The sequence below is a fragment of the Heloderma suspectum genome, chromosome 15 (assembly GCF_057233095.1).
Source record: "Heloderma suspectum isolate Gila_16-S chromosome 15, 16-S_ref, whole genome shotgun sequence".
NCBI lineage: Eukaryota > Metazoa > Chordata > Lepidosauria > Squamata > Helodermatidae > Heloderma > Heloderma suspectum.
This window is the reverse complement of record NC_139472.1, coordinates 18,617,418-18,644,206: the sequence shown is the minus strand read 5'-3', so window position 1 is coordinate 18,644,206 and position 26,789 is coordinate 18,617,418. Positions and strand designations below refer to the sequence as shown.

The window sequence follows — 26,789 nt, the reverse complement described above, 5'->3', positions numbered from 1 at the left end:
AAACACTTCTAGCCTGTGCTGGGAATGAACGCCAGGGGCGCTTGCTAGTGTCGTGCTGCCTCATTGCTGACATGTATGGTGCAAAACCCATCTGACCCCATGGCTCATGGTTCAGAGAAGCTGTCTGATCCAACAATTGGCTATGCCTGTGTGCTGCAAGTTAATCAAGTCTCCTTGTAAGTAAACCTGGATCTGGTTTATCACTGTCTTGGCACTTCTAACCAAAGAGTCCAACGCCCACAGCTGGGACAACACAGTTGGCGCAGTGAGCAGGGTGCCAAAGAATGCTGCTATGTTCAGATTCAAAGGGAAGGAGGATTGGGGGGTCAGCGTGTTAAACCGACCCCAGGCTGGCTGCAGTTGGAGCTGTGGGGTCCAGCCGCAAAGCAATTGGCAGTCCTGAGTGGCCCGATTGTATGGCAAGTTACTCCATAAAGCCTCCTTGTAAGTAAACCGTTGAATCTGATCTATCATGATCTTGGCACTTCTAACCTAAGAGTTCAACGCCATGGCCGGGGCAACACAGCATAGAAAACCTCATATTTGCAATAATCAAGAAAATCTTTTGTCTCCAAGAACTCACGGAAGAGAAAAAATCCTGTCCCCTCTGGAGTGCCCTCTCATCTCACATTCTTCAGGAGCCCCCCCGCCCGATCCCCTGGGGAGGCTTGTGGGTGTGTCACAGATAGGGATGTTGGAGAAAGCCGCAATAGAACCAAATGAGTTCAGATTTTTATGAACCCAACCAGCAGATTCCTCAGTGGACCGGCTTCTCCCCATCAGGTGGATTCTGTGGACTTGGGGACTAGTTTTTGAACTTTCCCAAATTTTGCACAAATGTCATGGAAAAATACCCCCCCCAGACCAAAAATGTGTATTCCACCCACTGTCTAAAGCTGTGAAAATGCTCATTTGAGGGGATTCGTGCCTTTTCTCACATGCATTTGCAAAAATGTGCATTTGTGCAAATTTGGAAACAAAAAAAATCCGATTCTGATGGGTGGAGGACAGAACGAAAGGTGCCTGACAATCCACGAAACACAGAATGGATTTTACCCGATCTGTACATCTCTAGCCACAGATAGCTGCAGGGTGGGCCGTAGGAAAGGAATATGTTTGTTAGTGAACTAACTGAACCTCCATTCGCTTGGGTCCTAATGTAAGTTAACGTAGGGTGCAGCCCTACTGCGATGATTGTAAGCCCCCAACTTGCAGTCTTGCAGCAAGGTGGGAGGAGTGGTGGAGGCGATCTTTGCCTCCCTGTCCTCCCACTTGGCATTTTTGCTGGACAGGCTTTTTGCCTGTCTATCAGAAGAGTCTCGGAGGGGGAGGGAAGGAGACTGGAGGAGGCTCAGGGTAGCTCATATACTGGCTTCTCTAGACCCCTCTCCAGTCCCCTCTGCCCACCAAAATGCCCCCTTTCCCCCCTCTCCGAGGTTGTGTTCCTGACCGAGGAGAGGCAGTCAGCGTGGTTCTGCGCTGGCTGAAAGGGGGAGGGTGGGGGTCAGAGCTCTGATTCCCAGCTCCAAGGTCAGAGCACCGTGTCCCACCTTTGATCTGGGGATCTGAACCATCCGATAGCCCCTCAGACGCTGTCAAGGGGCCATAGGATCATTCCCTCCAGGAAGTTTCCGGAAGGAAAGTTTTCCATCCCCTTCTCTCCCCCGACCCCCAAAAGCCTATCTGCAGAGTTGGGGGCAGGGGGCTGGCCTGAACAATTTGGGATGGGGTGGAGGGATCTCTACAAAATTTGGAAATAAAACATGGAACCATGGAGGATGCTGTCTGTATTTGTTTCCACCTTGCGATCAAGGCCAGATGATTTGGAGCTCCACAGTGCCGGGGAAAATTTAGATGCAGGGAAAGAGAAGCATCCCTCCCTTTCCCCCCACCACAGTGGATCTTCCCCAGCTAACTTTAGCCTCTTTATGCTGCTGAGCTCCACCTAGCACTTCCAAATGACCAGCGCTCCCTTTGTGGAGTGGGAGGACAGAAAAGGAAGCAACTCTCTCTTGTCAAGTGCTTTTAAATTACAAGCTGCCTTGGGCATTTATAAATGCAGCAACTGTGTCTTGGGGAAAAAGCGACTGATGGTTTTTATGAAGATGGTGGTAGCGACATCTGCTGGAGCACCAGAGAGGCCACGTAGGAAGGAGCTTGACAGCATCCCTGGTATATTTTTAATTAATTTTTAAAATAACTCTTCTCTTCAAAATGTCCTGGGTGGTTTATGCTACCTCATCAAGTTCAGTCAAGCAGTTCACAACACTAAAATGTCGCATAGATGGCGGAGACAGAGGGTCTCTGAGGAAGATCTTTGTGTTGACGTGGAGGAAGACAACCCCAAACCATACATCTGGGCTTTATAAAGATAAGTAATGACATTTTGAGCTGTGCTTCGAATGGGCTGCAAGCGGATGGAGCTCTTTCACTACTAGCGTGATGTGTTTTTCCTCTGCGATACATGAGATGGTTACATTTGTGGGGTCCCAGGTTCAATTCCTGGCATCTCCTGTCTGAAACCCTGAAGAGTTGTTAAGAACATAAGAACCTAAGAAGAGCCCTGCTGGATCAGACCAAGGGTCCATCGAGTCCAGCATTCTGTTCACACAGTGGCCAACCAGCTGTCGACTGGGAACCTGCAAGCAGGGCATGAGCACAACAGCACCCTCCCGCCCATGTTCCCAGGAACAGGTGCACATAAGCTCACTGCCTCTGATACCGGAGGTAGCTCATAGCCATCAGGACTAGTAGCCATTGATAGCCTTCTCCTCTGGGAATTTGTCCAACCCCCTTTTAAAGCCATCCAGGTTGGTGGCCATCACTACATCCTGCGGTAGCAAGTTCCATAGTTTAACTCTGCGCTGTGTGAGGAAGTCCTTTTATCTGTCCCGAATCTCCCACCAGTCAGCTTCATGGGATGACCCCATGGGGGTCTAGCGTTAAGAGAGAGGGAGACAAATGTCTCCTTATCCACTTTCTCCACACCGTGCAGAATTTTTTAGACCTCTGTTATGTAGCGATGTTGGAGAATTCCGCCACGGACCCCAGTGAGGCTGATTCTAAAGAATCCGGCCCCCCAGAGTCCATGGCGGAACGGACTTCCCCCCCGCCCCCTGAAATCCCCCCGGAATCACGGCTTGGCAGTGACACAGCCGGGCTGCAGCCGGAAATCTGGCTGCGGCCAGCCCCAGCCTGCAGCTCCACAGCCTTGCCGCGGAGCAGAGCCAGCCGGGGAGGATTCCAGGGGGAGGGACGGATCGCCTCACCCCACTGTGAACCCCAGCGCACCGAACCGGATCACCTCCCCCCTCCTGCAGACCCCAGCAGATGGCGGTAAGTGGGTTTCAAACACCCCTACTGTTATGTCTCCCCTTAACTTTCTTTTCTACAAGCTAAACAATCCCAGCTGTTGTAAGCTTCCCTCATGGAGGAGATGCTCCAGCCCCTTGACCCTAAGCTGCCCTACTCTGTGCTTTTTCTAGCTCTACAATATCCCTTTTTAGGTGTGGTGACCAGAACTGCACACAGTATTCCAAGTGTGGTCGCTCGCACCATAGATTTGTATATGGGCAGGATGATATGGGCAGTTTTATTCTCAAGTCCTTTCCTAATTATGCCTAACACGGAGTTTTTCTTTTTTACAGCAGCTGCACACTGGGTTGACGTCTTCATTGAGCTGTCCACCACAACCCCAAGATCTCTTTCTTGGTTGGTCACCGCTAGCTCAGATCCCATCACGCTATACTTGAAGTTGGGACTTTTTACCCCAATGTGCATGTTTCCGGTCAGGGCGGGCAATGCTGAGCTAGACAGACCCATGGCAGATGGGCCGGTAGGAGGCTGCTTCCTACGTCCCTATGACAAGGGGCTGTTTGATTCTAGGTGGGGGCAGCTAGAGTGGCTGTCGCTGCTTTGCTTGTTCTCATCAGGGCCCTCAACAGGCAGGAAAACCTGGTTCAGGATGCTTCTCTGGGGCAACAGCTGTTGTGTACAGGTGGAAGAGGGCATCCCCTCTGCTGCTCTGGCCACCCTGTATCTCTTCGAGCCCAACTGTGTTTACATTCTGCCAGGCCTGGGTGCCCCCGACTGCCTGGTGCTTGAATGATTTGGCTGAAGTGTGTGTGTGTGTGTGTGTGCAGAGATGGGGAGCTCTTCCTGAAATCTAGAAGCCCAGCCCTTCCCATCTTTAGCCAAAGACTGGACCTCCACCCACCCCGTAGCTCTTGTACGTGCAGTCAGTATGGGAGCCTGCAGGGCCTGCTCCCGCCCCCCTGTAATTCATGCGCTGAACATGGGTGGATTTGGAGAGACAATCTGAGCAACCGAAGCAGTGCGGTGCTGTGGCTGAGCCAAGCAGGGTAGTTGTTATATTTACTTCTCCGGCCGTACCTCTTTTCCAGTCAGCTCGCAGGGATGGCGGCCGATAATTCTCCCATTCCTCTGCATTAGGTGTGATTTGAGCAGGGTTTTTGTGTGTGGGGTGGGGTGGGGTGGGGGGTGTTTGCTCTGCCACAGCAAGAGGCAACAGCAGCAACTGCGTCAGCAGCCTGGCCCCCATTTTACATCCTTCACAATGTCCTATACTTAGCATTGTTCTGGGGCATTTGGGGGGAAGAGAGGGAAGGCGGCCACCATATGAAATTAATTGATGTGTGGGAAGCCAAGGGGGCTGCAGGCTGCCAGAGAGATGATTGTACAATGAAAGACAGGACACTCGCACACACTCCTTGGGCACCTCCTAAGTAAGGTATGCACATGAACCCCAAACCCAGCCCATGAGGATTTCTCCAAAATTTTCTTCTCTTTTGAATTTCTTTTCAAAAGCAATTTCTTTTCTATCAAATTGAATGAGAATGGTAAAAAAAATGTGGGGAAAATTTTTGGCACGGTACTAGTACTAGACATTCACTCACATATATTTTGCATGTAGCAGCAGCACTGGCTCCCACTGGCTCTGGGTTAGTGTCCCTGATAATTATGCTGCTTTGCCCACCCACCAGTTGTCCCTCCCTCCTGCCCATGCACAAGGAACTCTGGGACTGGTAGTTCTTGAGAGAGCATGTCAGAGAGAGAAGCCCTAATCTCTGTCTCCCAAACTTATTGCAAGTCCTGGTTTAACTGCCCAAGCGCCAGAGAAAGGCACGGGTGCTCTGCTTCCGATTCGCTCCAGCAAATCTCACAAGATCTGGACAATGTATCTATCTATCATCTATCTACTCTGTGTATCTATCTGTCATCTGTCTGTCTATCTACTATCCATCCATCCATCGATCGTTCATCCATCCATCCATCCATCTCTCAATCATCCTATCTATCTATCTATCTATCTATCTATCTATCTATCTATCTATCTATCATCTATCTATCTATCTATCTATCTCTCTATCTCTCTATCATCTATCTATCTATCTATCTATCTATCTATCTATCTATCTATCTATCTATCTATCTATCTGCTCCATCCATCCATCTATCTACTCTGTCTGTCCGTCCGTCCGTCCATCCATCTATAAATCATCTATCTATAAACTCCATCCATCCATCCATCCTTCCATCCATCTCTCAATCATCCCATCCCTCCCTCCCTCCCTCCCTCCCTCCCTCCCTCCCTCTATCTATCATCTATCCATCCATCCATCCATCCATCCTTCCTTCCATCCATCTCTCAATCATCCCATCCCTCCCTCCCTCCCTCCCTCCATCATCTATCCATCCATCCATCCATCCATCCTTCCTTCCATCCATCTCTCAATCATCCCATCCCTCCCTCCCTCCCTCCATCCATCCATCCATCCATCTATCTATCTATCATCTATCCATCCATCCATCCATCCATCCATCCTTCCTTCCATCCATCTCTCAATCATCCCATCCCTCCATCCATCTATCTATCTATCTATCTATCTATCATCTATCTATCCATCCATCCATCCATCCATCCATCCTTCCTTCCTTCCATCCATCTCTCAATCATCCCATCCCTCCCTCCCTCCCTCCCTCCCTCCCTCCCTCCATCTATCATCTATCCATCCTTCCTTCCTTCCTTCCTTCCTTCCTTCCTTCCTTCCATCCATCTCTCAATCATCCCATCCATCCATCCATCCATCCATCCATCCATCCATCTATCTATCTATCTATCTATCTATCTATCTATCTATCTATCTATCATCTAGCTATACCTGTCATCTCTCTCTCTCTCTCTCCAGGGAAATAACTTTCCAGAAATTTCCTCAAGCACGATGTACACAATTTAGCCTCATCCCCCTGGCCCCAACATATGGTAATAGGGTTGCATTCTAAGCTCCCTCCGCCCAGATACCTACAGACCCTGCTAATGCGTACCCTTTTCCCTACCCATGCTGGGGCCCTGATCTCTGCATACATCTGTGTCCTGGCTGGGCTGGTTTCCTTCTAGTCAGGAGGATATCCAAAACAGGGACTCATGCAGAAACATTTTGGTACCAATGTATAAAGCCCTGAACAAGTTGGGACTGGGATACCCGAGAGAGCGCCTTCTTCTTTATCAACGTGTCTGGTCACTGAAGTCATCAGAGGGCACACTCCTGGCGGTTCCACATGGACCTATGGCCCAATTGGAGTCCACCCGGAGAAGAGCCTTCAGTGTGGTGGCCCCTGTCCTGTGGAACTCCCTGCCTCTGGAGGTCAGGCAGGTCTGAACACTGGGATGTTTCTGGTGCCTCCAGAAAACATCTTTATTTCAGGGAGCCTTCCTTAACTGGTTTTATCGGAATTCAGTTTCAATAATAATGATGATGACGCTTGACATGGATTTTTATTCTTTTATTTTATCTTGTATCTTTTATTGTTCACTGCTCCAGAATTTGTCTAGATATATAAATGTTATAAATAAATAAATAAAATAAAAGTGGGCTCCTCTAACATGACAGCATTTTTTTTCTGTTGCAGCTCAATGAGATGTGGTGAAAATCACTCAAAGAGACGTGGTGAAAATCACACAACCAGTACTTGTGTAACTAGTTATGTGTGTGAGTTTTTTTTAAAAGCATATTGTGCCTGTGTGGGAGCTCCTGATCTCAGTTTGGGGCCGTGACAGGGTAAATAAAGCAAGGGTGGGCAATTTGTGCCCCTCCAGATATTGTTGGACTATAACTCCCCTCAGTCCTAGCTAGGATAGCCAAGGGTGAAGGATGACAGGAGTTATAGTCCGACAACGTCTGGAACTTGCCTGCCCATGGGATAAAGGGTTAACTCCCCCCCCAGATGTGATCTGAATCCTGTGGCTGCTATTTACTTAACAACCGTCACACAATTACTAATTTCACGATTATTGTCACAGCTATTTATGGCCCTCACATATATTTTATGGGTGTAAAGATTCAAACATGGGGCCAATGTGTATGTGTGTGTGTGTGAGAGAGAGAGAGAGAGAGAGAGAGAATTTGCCCCATCACCTCTTTGGGGGACTCAGCGATTATCTTCCCAGATAGCTATTGCTGCCATGAGCTCACCAGCCCGAGTGCAAGCTGAAATTTGAGCCCCTGTATTATTTCAGAACCGGTGTTTTCTTTGTGTTTGCCAAGATGCTGCATGCTCCTCTAGATGGCGGTACATCACTGTGATGCTGTACCAATGTGCAGTGCACTCCAGGAGAACAGAATCCCTTCGCCTGCCAGCCTGGGCATCCATCACATCAGTCCTTTTCTCCAAGCAAAGACGGGGAGGTGTAAACAGGGACAGCTAAGCACAGCAAGAGCGAGAGAGAGCTGTCACTTGAAGCTATTTCTATCCCACCGCTCTTTCACTCCCACAGCTATAATACCCCTGGACCTCTGAATCTGTTTTCGAGTAAGAGGGTGTCTTCTGCACTCCCCGCTCCTCCAGCCACCTGTTTCAGTTGCAAAGTCAAGCAGAAATCTATCAGGGATGGCAAAAGGCATAATATCATATGCGAATGGGCCCGTGCGCGCGCTTGCGCTTGTGACTGTGAGTGTATGAGTTTCATACTCCCAGCTTAAAGTGGAGACAGGCAAACCTGTCTATTCCTGTCCATGCCACTTTTGCCTGTTTTTACCCAAAATTCACTCTGCAGTAAATGGTTTTCCACTGATAAAAGCCAAGAGGCATACCTTTGCAAGCCACAATTGGCCTATGACATTTACCGAGGGTGGTTGTTATTTATTCGGTCAGTTGCTTCCGACTCTTCGTGACTTCATGGACCAGCCCTCGCCAGAGCTTCCTGTCACCACCCCCAGCTCCCCCAAGGTCGAGTCCGTCACCTCCAGAATATCATCCATCCACCTTGCCCTTGGTCGGCCCTCTTCCTTTGGACTTCCACTTTCCCTAGCAGCAGCATCTTCTCCAGGGTGTCCTGTCTTCTCATGATGTGGCCAAAGTAGTTCAGTTTTGCCTTTAATATCATTCCCTCAAGCGAACAGTCTGGCTTTATTTCCTGGAGTATGGACTGGTTTGATCTTCTTGCAGTCCAAGGCACTCTCAGAATTTTCCTCCAGCACCACAGTTCAAAAGCATCTATCTTCCTTCGCTCGGCCTTCCTTATGGTCCAGCTCTCGCAGCCATAGGTTACTATGGGGAATACCATTGCTTTCACTATGTGGACCTTTGTTGTCAGTGTGATGTCTCTGCTCTTCACTATTTTATCAAGATTTGTCATTGCTCTCCTCCCAAGAAGTAAATGTCTTCTGATTTCCTGGCTGCAGTCAGCACCTGCAGTAATCTTTGCGCCTAGAAAGACAAAGTCTGTCCCTGCCTCCACGTTTTCTCCCTCTATTTGCCAGTTATCAATCAAGCTGGTTGCCATAATCTTGGTTTTTTTGAGGTTTAACTGCAACCCAGCTTTTGCACTTTCTCCTTTCACCTTCGTCATGAGGTTCCTCAGCTCCTCCTCGCTTTCAGCCATCGAAGTGGTATCATCTGCATATCTGAGATTGTTAATGTTTCTTCCAGCAATTTTAACTCCAGCCTTGGATTCATCAAGCCCAGCACATCGCATGATGTGTTCTGCGTACAGGTTGAATAGGTAGGGTGAGAGTATACAGCCCTGCCGTACTCCTTTCCCAATCTTAAACCAGTCCGTTGTTCCGTGGTCTGTTCTTACCGTTGCTACTTGGTCGTTATACAGATTCCTCAGGAGGCAGAGAAGATGACTTGGTGTCCCCATACCACCAAGAACTTGCCACAGTTTGTTATGATCCACACAGTCAAAGGCTTTAGAATAGTCAATAAAACAGAAATAGATGTTTTTCTGAAACTCCCTGGCTTTCTCCGTTATCCAGCGGATATTGGCAATTTGGTCTCTAGTTCCTCTGCCTTTTCTAAACCCAGCTTGTACATCTGGCAGTTCTTGTTCCATGAATTGCTGGAGTCTACCTTGCAAGATCTTGAGCATTTTACCTTACTGGCATGTGAAATAAGTGCCACTGTTCAATAGTTTGAACATTCTTTGGTGCTTCCCTTTTTTGGTATGGGGATATAAGTTGATCTTTTCCAATCTGTTGGCCATTCTTGTGATTTCCAAATTTGCTGGCATATGGCATGCATCACCTTGACAGCATCATCTTGCAAGATTTTAAACAGTTCTGCTGGGATACTGTCATCTCCTGCTGCCTTGTTATTAGCAATGCTTCTTAAGGCCCATTCAACTTCACCCTTCAGGATGTCTGGCTCTAGCTCACTGACCACACCGTCAAATCTATCCCCGATATTATTATCCTTCCTATACAGATCTTCTGTATATTCTTGCCACCTTTTCTTGATCTCTTCTGCTTCTGTTAGGTCCTTGCCATCTTTGTTTTTGATCATACCCATTTTTGCCTGGAATTTACCTCCGATGTTTCTAATTTTCTGGAAGAGGTCTTTTGTCCTTCCTATTCTATTATCTTCTTCCGCTTCCGCTCATTGCTTGTTTAAAAATAATTCCTTATCTCTTCTGGCTAACCTCTGGAATTTTGCATTTAATTGGGCATATGTTCCCCTATCACTGTTGCCTTTTGCTTTCCTTCTTTCTTGGGCTGCTTCCAGTGTCTCAGCAGACAGCCATCTTGCCTTTTTGGTTTTCTTTTTCTTTGGGACGTTTTTTGTTGCCGCCTCCTGAACAATGTTGCGAACTTCTGTCCATAGTTCTTCCAGGACCCTATCTACTAAATCTAGTCCCTTAAATCTATTCTTCACCTCCACTGCTAAATCTTCCCTATTCTCTTTAGTCTGATTCTAAATTGTGCAATAAGAAGTTCGTGATCTGAACTACAATCAGCTCCAGGTCTTGTTTTTACCGACTGCATAGATGTCCACCACTTTTGGCTACAAAGGATGTAGTCAATCTGATTTCGGTGTCGACCGTCTGGTGAAGTCCATGTATAAAGTCGTCTCTTAGGTTGTTGGAAGAGTGTTTGTTATGCACAGTGAGTTGTCTTGGCAAAATTCTATCAGCCTATGTCCTGCTTCATTTTGTTCTCCCAGACCATGCTTGCCTGTAATTCCAGGTGTCGTTTGACTACCCACCTTAGCATTCCAGTCTCCTGTAATGAAAATAACATTTTTTTTTGGCATACTATCCAGTAGGTGCTGCAGATCCTCATAGAACTGATCTACTTCTGCTTCTTCAGCATCTGTGGTTGGGGCGTATATTTGGATCGAGGGTGGCCACCCCCAAAAGAGGAAATGCAAGGCCAAAAAAGAGGACAAAAGGGGACACCAATTTGCATATAATGTGCATATGCTAATAGATAGATAATGTGCATATGTTAATAGATAGATTGATAGATATGCATGTTTAGAATTTAATTTTTGTGAACCGCCCAGAGAGCTCCGGCTATTGGGCGGTATAGAAATAGATAGATAGATAGATAGATAGATAGATAGATAGATAGATAGAAATAATTATTACCATTTAAATAGAAATACAGTACATCTCACCATAATGGCCAGGTGATCATAGAATCATAGAATAGTAGGGCTGGAAGGGGCCTACAAGACCATCAAATCCAACCCGCTGCTCAATGCAGGAATTCAAGTCAGAGCATCCCCGACAGATGGCTGTCCAACTTCATCTTGAATGCCTCCAGTGTGGGAGAGCCCACTGCCTCCCCAGGTAATGGGTTCCCTTGTCGTATTGCTCTAACAGTCAGGAAGTTTTTCCTGACGTTCAGCCGGAATCTGGCTTCCTGTCACTTGAGCCCATGATTCCGTGTCCTGCGCTCTGGGATGATGGAGAAGAGATTCTGGCCTTCCTCCCTGTGACAACCTTTCAGGTACTTGAACAGCGCTCTCCTATCTCCCCTCAGTCTTCTCTTCTCCAGGCTAAATAGGCCCAGTTCTTTCAGTCTCTCCTCGTAGGGCTCTGTTTCTGGTCCCCTGATCATCCTTGTTGCCCTCCTCTGAACCCTCTCCGGTTGATCTGTGTGCCTTGCTCTGTTTGCTGTCGAGGCACTGTTGATGGGCAACGTCAAGGCCTCTGCTCTCCTGTCTTAAAGTTCTTTATCTTTAAATTGGACTTGGACTGGACAGCCCTTCAAACAGAGCATTATCCTCTGTCAAAGAAGGCACATAGTCACCCTAGAGAACTTATCAACAGTGCAAAAGAGACTTCAGTGCCTGCATCCTGAGCTGCACATGGTACCTTAGTGATGGCTTTAAAAGGGGGTCACACATTCACGTAGCACAGGGGTGGACATCTTGTATCCCTCCATATGTTTTGGCCTACAACTCCAATCATCTCTCACCACTGGTTGTGCTAACCAGCAGGGCCGGCCCTTCCATGAGGCAGAGTGAGGTAGTTGCCCAGGCAGCAAATTCTGGGCATCATAAAAGGCCAGCAAATAATCAGTTATCTACAGTGTTGTTATTGTATTTCTACTTCCATGGAGGGGGAGAGGCGCTGATGGCATTTTCTGCCACAGGTACAATAATTTTGCTCACTCTGGGTACTATGCACCTTGACTTGGGTGGGTTGGTGGGGGGCACTGTTTGCTGCTCTGCCTCAGGCAGCAAAATGTTTTGGGCCAGCCCTGCTAAACTAGGGATGATGGGAGTTGTAGACCAAAACATCTGGTGGACCAGAAGTTGCCCACCCCTAAGTAGGATAAAGCTATCGATGGCTACTAGTCATGATGGCTATGTGCTACTTCCAGAATCAGAGGCAGTATGTAGAGCTGAGCTGAAATTCCTCAAAGTCATTGTTTTTCTGGGGGAAAAATGTCTGACATTTTTCTTTTTCTCACCCCCTACAAGAAGGAGGTCACTTTCCAGAATTTCTTCTTTCCGGCACCAGGTGAACCCCTTTTTTTTCTCACCCCCTACAAGAAGGAGGTCACTTTCCAGAATTTCTTCTTTCTGGCACCAGGTGAACCCCTTTTTTATTTTCCCAGGCATTTTTAGCATTTTAGCATTCTGAGTTTTTTTTAGCGCTGCTGTCTTAAATCTGCTATTGCATTTTAAATATCTGCACTGCTGCTAGGTTGTATTTTTATTCTGTCGTTTTAATCTATCATATTTTATATTGTATTTTCTGTTGTGTTTTGCGGTTTTAATTCTGTGAACCACCCAGAGAGCTTCGGCTGTTGGGCGGTATAAAAATGAATAAATAAAAGTAATAATAAATAAAGAATGCAGTTGCTCCTTCTGTTACTTACAGCTGCAGCAAAAAAAAAGATAAAAGAATCTATGCTACTGCTAATGGTTAGTGTTCACCCCCTGAGAAACATTGGAAGAATTTCTCTTCCCACTGGAGACATTCAGTGAAATGGCCCCCCAGTTCCTCAACCCATAAATAGGGTTGATAATTTTGAGAAGCCATTTGTGCACGGCTCTAGCAGCATGCCTCTGAATTACCCCTTGCTGGGACAGTGCGAGAGGGTTATTGCCCTCATATCTTGCTTGTGAGCTTCTTAGAGGCATCTGGTTCAGAAACAGGATGCCCTTTGAATAGGCCTTTTGGATACAGTGTTATAGCGCGATAACCCTATCATGCTGTTTTTTTAAGCAATTAACGCCCCCCCCCCTTCAATGGCCATTGAAGTGAATTGGACCTTCCTTTTCTCCACCTGCTGCAGCTATGTCACCCCCACTGGTGTGGACATAATAGAGCGGGATGCAGAGGAAAAATGGCGGTGTAGAAAGTCAGTCGTGATTCCGCTTGCAGCTCACAACGCAAGAACAATGCTTGGTGAGCATTGGCTGCCCCCATCTGGAGACAGCCTAAGAAGCTGGTCAGTTCCATGGGGCAGCGGCCTTTTTTCCTTCCATCGCGAGGAAGAGACAAATGCTCTTTGCTAGGCTGATCAAGGGGACAGAAGCTGCCCTACCATGAAACAAAGGCAGGCAGGCCATCCCTGGTAGGGGACTTGAGTGACTCCATGAAGTTGGCTTAGACGGGACGAGGCTGCCTGGCTATCTAAAGCAGGGGTGCACAACCTATTTGGCCCTGAGGGTTCCAACAGAGTTGGCAGGGGGCCTGGGGGCCCACATAACCTTTAAGCTGCTCCTAGCGATCCTGCTCCAGATCGTCGGGGTGGGGTGGGGATACTGCATGGGGGCACTAAGGGAGGCTGGCGCTAAAGCCTCCTTCCACCTCCCCTGCCCCCACTTGACCTCAACAGCTTCATTAGAAGTGCGGAAGCAGTGATGGAAGCCACACCTGGGTCACTGGCATGCCCCCCCCCCCAGCTTCCACACAACCAGCTGTGGCTTTGCCTACCTCCCCCTGCAAGTGACCCCACAATGCATCACTTTTCTTGTGATGCAATTAATGGTGTGGAAGCAGCGATGCTGATTGGCGGGGGTGTGTGTGTGGGATTTTGTGATGGGGAAGGCATGGGTACCGGCCAACTCACACCTGGGGGCCGCATGTGGCCCATGAGCCATGGCTTGTGCACTCTTGCTGCAGAGCCCATTCTTGCGTGCTCTGACTGGCAGCAGTGGTCCAAAGTCTCAGGTCTTTCCTATCACCCATTTATCTGTCTATGGATCTCTCTTCCCATCACCTGCATCTTCAGATGAATTTACCCGGAGATGCCGGACAGACATGGAGCCTGGGCCATTCTCTGTATGGAAGCACGTGTGCTACCACTGAGGGACCCTTCCAAGCATGAGAAATAGCAGAGATGGCCCAAGACATTGGAGTGCCTAACATGCCTTGCTACCCCTTGCCCCATGGTAGTGACAATCTAACAGTAGACTAAAGAACTGGCCATTTAATGGGCACCCCCAAATGAGCTTCCTCCCTCTGACCAATGGTCGAGCCAGTCCAAGGCGGTAGACAGAGCTGAGCCCTGGGGTGCCATCCCACCAGCCAGTTTTCTTTCGCCGACCTCAATGAAACAAACGGGCGTAGCAATGTAGTCTCATGCAGCTTCTGTTTATTTCCTTGGGGCTCACCCAGGAGAATTTCCTGGTGGATTGGGTCCCATCTCAAGGAGTAGGAGTGTGGGGCCATGAGGATTTCCCCACCTCTGATGTCCAGAAATCTTGAGCTGGGCCAGGAAGGAAGTTAGTGAAGTAGTTCCAAATCTGGGCAGCAACCACCAAGAATGCCTCTCACCAGGGCTTTCCATGTAAACGTTGGGCTTCTTCACATGGAGCTTTTATCCTGCTATTGAGATTGGTTACTCGTGGATGTTTGCGGGTCCTTTAGATGACATCGTCTACCTCCAGGGCGTCTCCTGCACTAAATGACCTCTACTCCGTTTGTACAAAGATCAGAGATAATATTTTAAATTGTTTTACTGTGTGTTGTTTGGTTTTAATTTTTGTGAACTGCCCAGAGAGCTTCGGCTATTGGGCGGTATAGCAATGAAATAAATAAAGAAATGAAATAAATAAAATAAATAATGAGCTATTAAATCACCGTGCTTGAGTTCCGCTTGAGTTCCCTCCGCGAAAAGAGGAAAACCCTCAATAAGAGGAGCTAGACCACAGCGCCATCTAGCGGCTCTATAATGAAATATATGGTAGACCAGATAAGGGAGAAAAGGAGGGGGAAAGTGGATGAGGGCGGGGGGAAGCACGTGTCAAGGGCGTCCGTTGTGATCCTGCATTTAAAACAGAAGCAGAAAGCCCCGTTTTAGATGCGGGATTTTAGGCTGGTGTAGAGATGCTCCTCATCTCACTCCTTTAGGCTGCTCTTTTCTGAAAACAGTGGCCTGTCAATGCAGCCCTTTTTCCCCCAGATCTTCTGAAGGCATTTCGTGGGAGCGGAACCCATTTGAGCCCTGTGAATTTCATACTGAGCCCAGATGCTCTGGCTGTTGCTGAGAAATAAATTACTCCTGTCATTTTGTCGTCTGTGAATTGAGCTCCACCGGACTCCAGGAGTCAACACAGCCTTCCATTTAAAAACCGCACAAGCTTGCTCAGGTTGGGAGGGAGAGCCTTTTAAATCTGGATGATATTGCTTTCTGTATTTAACCAGATTTTTTTTAAAAAAAAACCCAAATTATTAAACTGTGAGATGGAGCCAGGCGGAATCCATCTGTTAGCTGAGGAGGTGAGACTGAAAAGATTTGTTTATTCTTTTTAAATGAGGTTTGGGGGGTGAGTCCTCGTATGTTGAGAGCATCAGGTGTTTTTCTGAGGGGGGAAGAGGGACTAATTGCACTTTGAGACGTGATAGAACAGCCAATTAGACCCAGAAGCAAACAGCACCTTTTGCATCTCCCATCCACCCACGCTGGGCTGTTTCAAGCAATGACAACAAATAAGTCTTAATGCATGCACCTGAAAAATTATGCTGGCCAAGAAACCGATTGCATGATTCTCCCAACCACACACACACACACACACACATGCTCAGAGGCACCACCAGAACTGGAAAAATAGATTTTATCTCATGCGAGGGACTATCCAAATGGCTGCTAGGGAGGGACAATTCAGTAATTTTCCAGCCTGGGTTACTTTTGCTTCTGTTCGCTCCTAAGTCTGTTTTGTCCCCATTTCTGCATTACTCTGCAATTCAGGGTGTTTTTTTTTTTTTTAGAAGTTTGTACAAAAATCTTCATTTAAATGCATTTTGAAAAACGGAACGGATTTTAAAACTTATTTTCTCTCAAAATCTGGGTTTCTAAATGTGCTTACCCCTCAACGAGAGGCGTTTTTAATGTATTTGATGCTTCCTCTTTTTTTAGTTGAGAGAACTGCATTAGAACATTTGGGAAGTTTGAAAACTGCTGGGCATCTTAGGGTGCAATCCTATGCATCTCTAGACAGCTGGCTGGGGAATGCTGGGAGTTGTAGGACTTTTTGCTGTCTAAACATGCATAGGATTGCGCCCTAAATTCTGATCCATACATTAGTCCTGGAGGGGTTATATCAGAAATCAGCATATATCAGAAATCACAATGTTCCGATTCCTTGAGCGTCCCCAGTGTTAACCATTTTATTAAGACGTAGTTCTAAGAAGCCACATATAGGATTGCACTGTTCTTTATCCAGCATCTTTGGTTAAGTGTTGGTTTTGTGAATGGTGTGACAATTGTGTAAAAATAAACAAATCTGCTCTGATCTGTTCAATGTTAGTGTGGCAGAAGCTTTTGTGGACTGATGAAGTGGTCTCTAGTCCACAAAACCGCCAGCCCCAGTAACAGTGTGAATCTTTGGGGATCTCTGCACCTCAAGTTTATTGCACAGTATGTTCAAGCATCCAATCCCTCCTCCAAGGGAGGCTCAGAGGGTCGCAACAAGGGACAAGGCCTTCTCCGTGGTGGCCCCCCGATTGTTGGAATGATCTCAATGAGGCTCGCCTGGTGACAACATTGTTATATTTTCGGCGCCAGGTTAACATTGACCTCTTCTCTCAGGCGTTTGGCAGCATATAATAGGTTTTCAATCAGGTCCTGGATAGTCTTTGGTTGATTGTTTAAAAACTGTTTTTAGATATAATGTTGTTTCTCTGTGCACTGTCTGTTTATATGTTTTATGTCAATAGTTTTGCACCTTGTCTAATGCATTTTTAATGGTTTTTAATCTGTGTGAACTGCTCAGAAAGCTTTGGCTCTGGGGCAGTATAGAAATAGAATTAATTAATTAATTAATTAATGATCCCTGCCTGGAACCTGGAGAGCCAATCAGTGCCTGTTCATACAGACAGTGCAGATCTAGACAGATGTGGAGTTCCGTGTTAGATCAGACCAAAGGCTTTTCTAGCCAGCATTCTGTTCCCACAGTGGCCAACCAGATGTCCCAACGGGAAGCTGACAAGCAGGACACGAATGCAGTAGCATCTTCCCACTCATGGTCCCTGCAGCCAGCCGGTACTGAGTAGCACAGGGCCTCTGAAACGGAAGATAATATACAGCCTTCTTGACTAGTATTGACAGCTTTATCCTCCATGAATTTGTCTAATCATTTCATTTTCATTTTTCATTTCATTTCATTTCTATACCGCCCAATAGCCGAAGCTCTCTGGGCGGTTCACACAAACCCTGCTGCCGCTCACACGTAAAACCGGCAACCAAATTTAGCGTTGTCGAGCACGCTCTGCGGGTGTAGGTAAAAGAGCTCGTCGAGCGTGGGGGGCACCCAGCGTGTGGTGTGGAACAGAGACTCACCGACCTGCCAGCCGGGGATGTCCTTCATGATCTCGGCCTCTTCGTCGAGATTTTGACGCAAGATGCGTAGCATCCTGCGGTCATCCTCAGCCATAAGAAGGGGAAAGATGGCCACTCGCGTCTCCAGGTCCTCGATGTTCAGGCGCCGCCTCTCTCGGTTCCATGTCACAAGGGAATAATAGCCATAGACGAGGGTCCCAGTTCCAATGGCGAACAGGCTATAGCCCGAGAGCCCCCGCCGAGGCAAGTTCCTCTTGTAGTCAATGGGCCCGTATCCGCCCGGCGGCGGCATGTCCTGCTTCACCTTCCCGGCTCCGGCCGCCATCTTGGGAGCGGCCCGACTCAGCCTCCTGTGTTCCTGCTGAAATTATACATTTATTCAAAACTATGAGGACTGGAATCTTGCATTATTTTCAGGGGAAGAGCCATAGCTCTGTGCTGGAGCATGTGTTCTGCATGCAGAAGGTTCCAGGTTCAAGCCCTGGCTTGCCCAGATAGGGCTGGGAAACTGGTAGCCCGCTCTTCAGCTGGTGGCTTCTACACCTTGAGGTGGCTTCGTGACAAATATAGCCATTGGTAGAAGCCTCTTCCTCCATAAGTGTGTCTATTCCCCCTTTATCTAAAGTAGCCATATAATGATTTATTTGTATTTCAAAAACCTGTATCACGCTCCCTCCCTCCGGCCCCAAGAGAAACGGAAAAGTGCCTTAAACACACATACAGTTCAACGAAATCTGTAAAATGCTATTGCTGCGTCATGCTGTGGGGAGTTCCATAGATGCGACAAGAGTTATGTCATTGTTTAATCTCCTACCAACATGGTCTGCCCAAGACATTTTGTTGTCTGAGAGAAAGAAGGTGTCTCATCCCACTCCATGGACAAAAGCCGACTGGACTGGCTGTTGAATATTGCTTTCTGTTCTGGAAATGGGACGGCACCTTTCACGGCACCTGAAGGGAGCAGAGAAGCTTAGGGGACATAAGGCTGCTTGCAGGACAGACAGCTCTTTTCTCTGAGCTGCCACCTGAAGTGGCCACCTCACTTCACCTAATGGTAGGGCCGGCACTGCTTGCCAATGAATTTCACTGGATGAGCTCAGATTCTAGTATTCAGGGAGTGGGAGGAAAACTTCTCTCTATCCACTTCCTCCATATCATGCATGATATGATAAACCTCATGTTTATTAAAAAATGAGGTTTAGCAAATTATGTTGTATAACCTCATGTTTTTGCTCATGTCATGTTCCCCCCCATCCTAGTCAGCATTTTTCAAAACTAAAAAGCCCCAACTGATTTAGCTTTTTCTCCAGCCCCCTGATCATTTTAGGGTGCTTCCAGATGGAGGGTTCCTTGCGCTCCCAATCAAAAGGCGTTGTGCAGTTATTCTGTCTTTTCCTCCTTAACCAGTTCAGTTCAGTCTCGATTTGCTTAAAACCAACGGTCATCCGAAAACAGGAGAGAAGAAAGAGGAGCCCCCCCTCCCACAAATCCACAATAAAGGATCAAATCACGTAATCTCCAGCATTTATAAATATAATTATACGTAATCCCATCTACTTTTGAAAGCAGCTGTTGCAAATAACGGAACTTGGCATGGTATTTGTTCCGGTCAGCCAAAAGCATACAAATTTTCTCAAAATCTGACAGCTCAGAACAAGAAATAAAAGGTTACAAATCTCTCTCTAGGTGCCCTATGCAATGATAGATATCTTTCCCCTCCCACCGCCCACAAACAGAGAGACATTGATTCCATGAAACTTTAAGGACCCTTCCTTCCAGACAAGCACTACGGATGGTTTGAAAGTGCAGCTTGGTTAAAAAAAGCCTTAACCATTATTTTGTGCAAACAAAAAGACAGAAGAAGTGGTGGGAAAACACGGGAGGGTTACATATTGAAGGCAACATCATCTGGACACCCCCCCCCCCAACTTCCATGAATGAGGAAGGGCAATTGCACAATAAATGTCTTGTCTGGAAGCACCCTTAGTTACCGTTTTCTGCTCCTTTCCCAGCAATAAATTTACTTTTTTTGAGACAGCGTGACCAAACTTCGGGAAGCAAAGTGTTCCAAGTGCAGCTGCACCATTGATCAAATCCCTCTAAAAGCACTACGGTTTTATTTTCAGCCGGTTTCCTCCTAATCCCTCGCGTGGCCCACCTTGACTGCTTCACGTTCACTGAAATCCTGTGAATCCTTGTGTGAGGTGCAGACACCCCTGTGAATTTTAGCGGTGCCCCGAAAGTGCCAGACTTTGCGAGCTGATGCTTCACAGTGCTTGTGCAAAAAGGAAATAGCGAGCGGGGCTGCAGAGAGGCGGCAGCGGCGAAAATGCAAGGTGTGTGTTTTAAAGACTGGGCTAAGTGATCCTGCCGTGGGGAGGAATCGTAGTTCAGTGGCAGAACGCATGCTTTGCGGGCAGAAAGTCGCAGGTCAAACCCTGAAATATCTCCGGGTGAAAGGTAGTTCAGCTGGGAAAGACCCATCTGTTTGAGATGCTGGAACGCCCCTGGCACTTAGAGAAGACCGTATAGGGCTAAATGGGACCAATGGTCCGAGCACAAGAATGCTTCTTATCAGGGCTGTTGAACTTCAGGCCCACTGGCTAAATCCGGTTTGCCGGTTTGGATGGAACAGGGAAATGCAGCTTGGGCTAAAGAAAGAGGAGTAGGCAATGAAATCGGAGCGTACCAAGGGAATTGGGAGCTTGCAAGCCCCAAGGGCTGGGTTGCCTAGCACCAGACCATGATTTGAGTTCCATGTGAACTGCTGTGTGCGTGTGAACCCAGCAAACAAAATTAAAATTGCATCAAATTAGTCCATTGCTGACATGTCCCCATCCTTTCCAGACCTACCCGTAGCCTCCAAAGCCCAGCGCAAGTAGGTCTTAGGAACAAAGGAAACTGCCTAGGGCAGCATTAAGGGTAGGCATGGTCAGGCCCCTGCCAAGGGCCCACACCCCAGTGGGGGCCCACTGACGAAAGCAGTGAGGCTGGTGGCTCCGATGTTAGTGGGGTGGTGAATCCGCTCCGGGTTTCAGTCAGAACCAGACAGAACTCAAAAGGAGCGATTCTGACTGAAACCCACAGGGGATTTACTACCCCGCTGACATCGGAGTCATCAGCCTCCCCTGAGTTGCTCCTCTTCTACACCCTTGCAACCTGCTTGTTCCCCTGCCTCTCGCTCTGGCCCAGACAACAGTGGTGGTGGTGAGGAGGAGGAGGAGATGCCACGGCTTCCTTGCTCTCTGGCTCTCTGCCTGTCAAGCAACCACGCGGAAGCCGTGATGAGAAAGAGGATAAGGAGCTGGTGACCATGGTGGTGAGAAGCCAGACTCACTGAGGGAGAGGGCCCATGGAGGGCGTCTTGCCCAAGGGCCTACAAAAACCTGGAGCCGGCACTGCAATTGCCCTATGCTACAGGTCCATCTTGTTCAGTATCGACTACATCGACTGGCGGCGTGATATGGGGGATGGAACCTGCGACCTTTTGCATGCAAAGCACGTGCTCTGCCACTGAACCGCAGCCCTTTCCTCTGGATGGGCCGACGCTGCGCAGGCTGAAACTGGCCAAAGCAGGAGTTATTTGTTGACACCTTCCCGAAGACGTTTGCATTTCGACTTTGGCCAGCCTCCGTAGCGGAGAGCAGCGCTGTCGTTGGAGGGCAGCCGGGGAAAGCCGCTCTTTGGACCTGTGCTGACGGAACCCGATGCACCGCTGCGTTCAAGGGCGTCTCCGGCGTTCTCCGAGATCGAGAGCTGAGGAGGAGATAAGCTGGGCCTAAGCCATTCTCGCCTTTACAGCCCCTTGAATTGTTTGTGGAAGAGAAGAGGGAAGGGTGTTGGTGCAGTGGCCAGGTCCGGTGTGCGTGTGTATACGTGTGTGTGTGTTTGTAGAGCACCGGTGGATCCCTTTTTCTCTCCCTTCCAGCTGTAAGAGATGCCCAGGTGTCAGGTTGTCACCCTGCCGCCACAGTGATGCCTTCTAGTCGCATGGGAGGTCTCCGTTGTGGGACTGTTCCTGCTTTCTCAGGTTACACAGCCAGCTGGAGCACAGACAGCAGCTCAAGGCAGGAGCTCCGCTGTGTGTGCGTCTCTCTGTGTGTGTTGTAGTCTGTGCCTCTGGGGACTGCTTTTAAAGGCAGGCGTGCGAACGAATTCATACTAGATTTGTTTGCTTGTTCATTGGGGGGATTTGTATGCTGCCCTTCTGTTTTTTAACCCCAGGGCTGCTTACAGGCGGCATAATAAAAAACAATACAATAAATAATAATCATAAACGTTAAAAAACGGAAGCAACGATAAAAGACAGCAAACTTGGCAAAATGACATCCAAATGAACTCTTGCTTGGCATCTGATGACAAGGTAGGCACCGAGGAGAGCTGTCCCCAGGTGGGGAGCCACCACTGAGAAGGCCTGGGGCATCTCTACACCAGCCTAAAATCCTGCATTTAAAACAGGGCTTTCTACTTCTGTTTTAAATGCAGGATCACAACTCCCTTTTTCACCCGCTTCCTTTCCCCCCTCTCTTTCATCCTTCCTTCTCCCCATAACTGAGCCTTCCATTATCTTTCATTGATCTCGCTCCTCTTTTTGCTGCTTTTATTCTTTTCACGGAGGGAATTTAAGCAGAACACAATGGGGTAATTTGATAGCTCATGATCTGTGACCTATTTAAAGACGGAACAAGGGGCATTTAGTGCAGGAGACGCCTTGCCTTGGAGGTTCACGGCATCATGTAAAGAGCCCGCAAACTTCCGTGAAGGAGCCATTTCAATTGCAAGATAAAAGCTCTGTGTGAAGAAAGCCCTGGTCTTGTCTTCTGTTGTTTTTAATGCTGCATTTTATTCCACTTCCTTTTATCGTGATGCTGTTGTAGTTGTTGTTTCATTTTGGGAGGGCCCCCCCCCCCAAGCTTTTTTGGTATAGGGAAGCCTATAAATCACATGTATTTCAAAGTCGCTTTGCAGAAAGTGAGACAAAATGGATGGAAAGGGTTGGACTTTGTTGTTTGCTGGTTACTCGCTCTCATCCCGTTTCCTAGGTATAAAAAGCAAACGATATGGCATGATTTCTGCCCCACATGTAGAATGAGGACCAAAAATAGGCATCCATGTATTTTCCCCAAAGTGGGTAAAAGCATCTGAGTGCAGGCAGTAATTGGCCATGAAAACAGATCCAGGGGAAAGGCTTTAAAAACCATTTCCTCCTGCACTGGTCTTCTGCGTTAGCAGCTACATTGTATAAAGCAACACCACCACCCCACCCCTAAAAATAATCACAGAAGTACATGGAACGTTCCACTTTCAAAGGGCTCTTTAATCCCCTTCCATCCAGTGTCAAGAGAGGCTTTGTGCACAGGCTTTAGCCGCTCCTCAGTTTCATTTCCTTGGCACGTGCATCGGATGGAGAAGCTGAGGTGTTGTTCCTAACACAGGAGAAGTGGTTAAAAAGACTCCTTTGCCTGTGTCTCAGCTTGAGAGAAAGTGACCAAGGCACATAATAGAGCGCAGGGCTCTGTCCAAAGCCTCTCTTGCTGGTCCCACTGCAAGCAAGGGGGTTAATGAGCCCTTTGCTTGTGTCTCAGCTGGAAAGAAAGTGACCAAGGCACATAATGGAGCACAGGGCTCTGTCCAAAGCCTCTCTTGCTGGTCCCACTGCAAGCAAGGGGGTTAATGAGCCCTTTGCCTGTGTCTCAGCTGGAGAGAAAGTGACCAAGCACATAATGGAGCACAGGGCTCTGTCCAAAGCCCCTCTTGCTGGTCCCACTGCAAGCAAGGGGGTTAATGAGCCCTTTGCTTGTGTCTCAGCTGGAAAGAAAGTGACCAAGGCACATAATGGAGCACAGGGCTCTGTCCAAAGCCTCTCTTGCTGGTCCCACTGCAAGCAAGGGGGTTAATGAGCCCTTTGCCTGTGTCTCAGCTGGAAAGAAAGTGACCAAGGCACATAATGGAGCACAGGGCTCTGTCCAAAGCCCCTCTTGCTGGTCCCACTGCAAGCAAGGGGCTTAATGAGCCCTTTGCTTGTGTCTCATCTCAGCTGGAGAGAAAGTGACCAAGGCACATAATAGAGCGCAGGGCTCTGTCCAAAGCCCCTCTTGCTGGTCCCACTGCAAGCAAGGTTGTTAATGAGCCCTTTGCTTGTGTCTCAGCTGGAGAGAAAGTGACCAAGGCACATAATAGAGCACAGGGGTCTGTCCAAAGCCTCTCTTGCTGGTCCCACTGCAAGCAAGGGGGTTAATGAGCCCTTTGCTTGTGTCTCAGCTTGAGAGAAAGTGACCAAGGCACATAATAGAGCGCAGGGCTCTGTCCAAAGCCTCTCTTGCTGGTCCCACTGCAAGCAAGGGGGTTAATGAGCCCTTTGCTTGTGTCTCAGCTGGAGAGAAAGTGACCAAGGCACATAATAGAGCGCAGGGCTCTGTCCAAAGCCTCTCTTGCTGGTCCCACTGCAGGCAAGGGGGTTAATGAGCCTTTGCTTGTGTCTCAGCTGGAGAGAAAGTGACCAAGCACATAATGGAGCACAGGGCTCTGTCCAAAGCCCCTCTTGCTGGTCCCACTGCAAGCAAGGGGGTTAATGAGCCCTTTGCTTGTGTCTCAGCTGGAGAGAAAGTGACCAAGGCACATAATAGAGCACAGGGCTCTGTCCAAAGCCCCTCTTGCTGGTCCCACTGCAAGCAAGGGGCTTAATGAGCCCTTTGCTTGTGTCTCATCTCAGCTTGAGAGAAAGTGACCAAGGCACATAATAGAGCGCAGGGCTCTGTCCAAAGCCTCTCTTGCTGGTCCCACTACAAGCAAGGGGGTTAATGAGCCCTTTGCTTGTGTCTCAGCTTGAGAGAAAGTGACCAAGGCACATAATAGAGCGCAGGGCTCTGTCCAAAGCCTCTCTTGCTGGTCCCACTGCAAGCAAGGGGGTTAATGAGCCCTTTGCTTGTGTCTCAGCTGGAGAGAAAGTGACCAAGGCACATAATAGAGCGCAGGGCTCTGTCCAAAGCCTCTCTTGCTGGTCCCACTGCAAGCAAAGGGGTTAATGAGCCCTTTGCTTGTGTCTCAGCTGGAGAGAAAGTGACCAAGGCACATAATAGAGCGCAGGGCTCTGTCCAAAGCCCCTCTTGCTGGTCCCACTGCAGGCAAGGGGGTTAATGAGCCTTTGCTTGTGTCTCAGCTGGAGAGAAAGTGACCAAGCACATAATGGAGCACAGGGCTCTGTCCAAAGCCCCTCTTGCTGGTCCCACTGCAAGCAAGGGGGTTAATGAGCCCTTTGCTTGTGTCTCAGCTTGAGAGAAAGTGACCAAGGCACATAATAGAGCACAGGGCTCTGTCCAAAGCCCCTCTTGCTGGTCCCACTGCAAGCAAGGGGCTTAATGAGCCCTTTGCTTGCGTCTCAGCTTGAGAGAAAGTGACCAAGGCACATGATGGTGCACAGGGCTCTGTCCAAAGCCCCTCTTGCTGGTCCCACTGCAAGCAAGGGGGTTAATGAGCCCTTTGCTTGCGTCTCAGCTTGAGAGAAAGTGACCAAGGCACATGATGGAGCACAGGGCTCTGTCCAAAGCCCCTCTTGCTGGTCCCACTGCAAGCAAGGTGGTTAATGAGCCCTTTGCTTGCATCTCAGCTTGAGAGAAAGTGACCAAGGCACATGATGGAGCACAGGGCTCTGTCCAAAGCCCCTCTTGCTGGTCCCACTGCAAGCAAGGGGCTTAATGAGCCCTTTGCTTGCGTCTCAGCTTGAGTGAAAGTTACCAAGGCACATAATGGAGCACAGGGCTCTGTCCAAAGCCCCTCTTGCTGGTCCCACTGCAAGCAAGGGGCTTAATGAGCCCTTTGCTTGCATCTCAGCTTGAGAGAAAGTGACCAAGGCACATAATGGAGCACAGGGCTCTGTCCAAAGCCCCTCTTGCTGGTCCCACTGCAATCAAGGGGCTTAATGAGCACTTTGCTTGTGTCTCAGCTTGAGAGAAAGTGACCAAGGCACATAATAGAGCGCAGGGCTCTGTCCAAATCCTCTCTTGCTGGTCCCACTGCAAGCAAAGGGGTTAATGAGCCCTTTGCTTGTGTCTCAGCTGGAGAGAAAGTGACCAAGGCACATAATAGAGCGCAGGGCTCTGTCCAAAGCCTCTCTTGCTGGTCCCACTGCAGGCAAGGGGGTTAATGAGCCTTTGCTTGTGTCTCAGCTGGAGAGAAAGTGACCAAGCACATAATGGAGCACAGGGCTCTGTCCAAAGCCCCTCTTGCTGGTCCCACTGCAAGCAAGGGGCTTAATGAGCCCTTTGCTTGTGTCTCAGCTGGAGAGAAAGTGACCAAGGCACATAATAGAGCACAGGGCTCTGTCCAAAGCCCCTCTTGCTGGTCTCACTGCAAGCAAGGGGCTTAATGAGCCCTTTGCTTGCGTCTCAGCTTGAGAGAAAGTGACCAAGGCACATGATGGTGCACAGGGCTCTGTCCAAAGCCCCTCTTGCTGGTCCCACTGCAAGCAAGGGGGTTAATGAGCCCTTTGCTTGCGTCTCAGCTGGAGAGAAAGTGACCAAGGCACATGATGGAGCACAGGGCTCTATCCAAAGCCCCTCTTGCTGGTCCCACTGCAAGCAAGGGGGTTAATGAGCCCTTTGCTTGCATCTCAGCTTGAGAGAAAGTGACCAAGGCACATAATGGAGCACAGGGCTCTGTCCAAAGCCCCTCTTGCTGGTCCCACTGCAAGCAAGGTGGTTAATGAGCCCTTTGCTTGCATCTCAGCTTGAGAGAAAGTGACCAAGGCACATGATGGAGCACAGGGCTCTGTCCAAAGCCCCTCTTGCTGGTCCCACTGCAAGCAAGGGGGTTAATGAGCCCTTTGCTTGCGTCTCAGCTTGAGAGAAAGTGACCAAGGCACATGATGGAGCACAGGGCTCTGTCCAAAGCCCCTCTTGCTGGTCCCACTGCAAGCAAGGTGGTTAATGAGCCCTTTGCTTGTGTCTCAGCTGGAGAGAAAGTGACCAAGGCACATGATGGAGCACAGGGCTCTGTCCAAAGCCCCTCTTGCTGGTCCCACTGCAAGCAAGGGGCTTAATGAGCCCTTTGCTTGCGTCTCAGCTTGAGTGAAAGTTACCAAGGCACATAATGGAGCACAGGGCTCTGTCCAAAGCCCCTCTTGCTGGTCCCACTGCAAGCAAGGGGCTTAATGAGCCCTTTGCTTGCATCTCAGCTTGAGAGAAAGTGACCAAGGCACATAATGGAGCACAGGGCTCTGTCCAAAGCCCCTCTTGCTGGTCCCACTGC

General features: G+C 48.6%; 1 pseudogene; it reads right to left on the bottom strand.

Moving 5' to 3' along the window:
* Positions 1 to 17,427: 17,427 nt before the first annotated feature.
* Positions 17,428 to 17,868, bottom strand: LOC146335439 (NADH dehydrogenase [ubiquinone] 1 alpha subcomplex subunit 13 pseudogene; annotated as a pseudogene).
* Between the last annotated feature and the right edge of the window lie 8,921 nt (positions 17,869 to 26,789).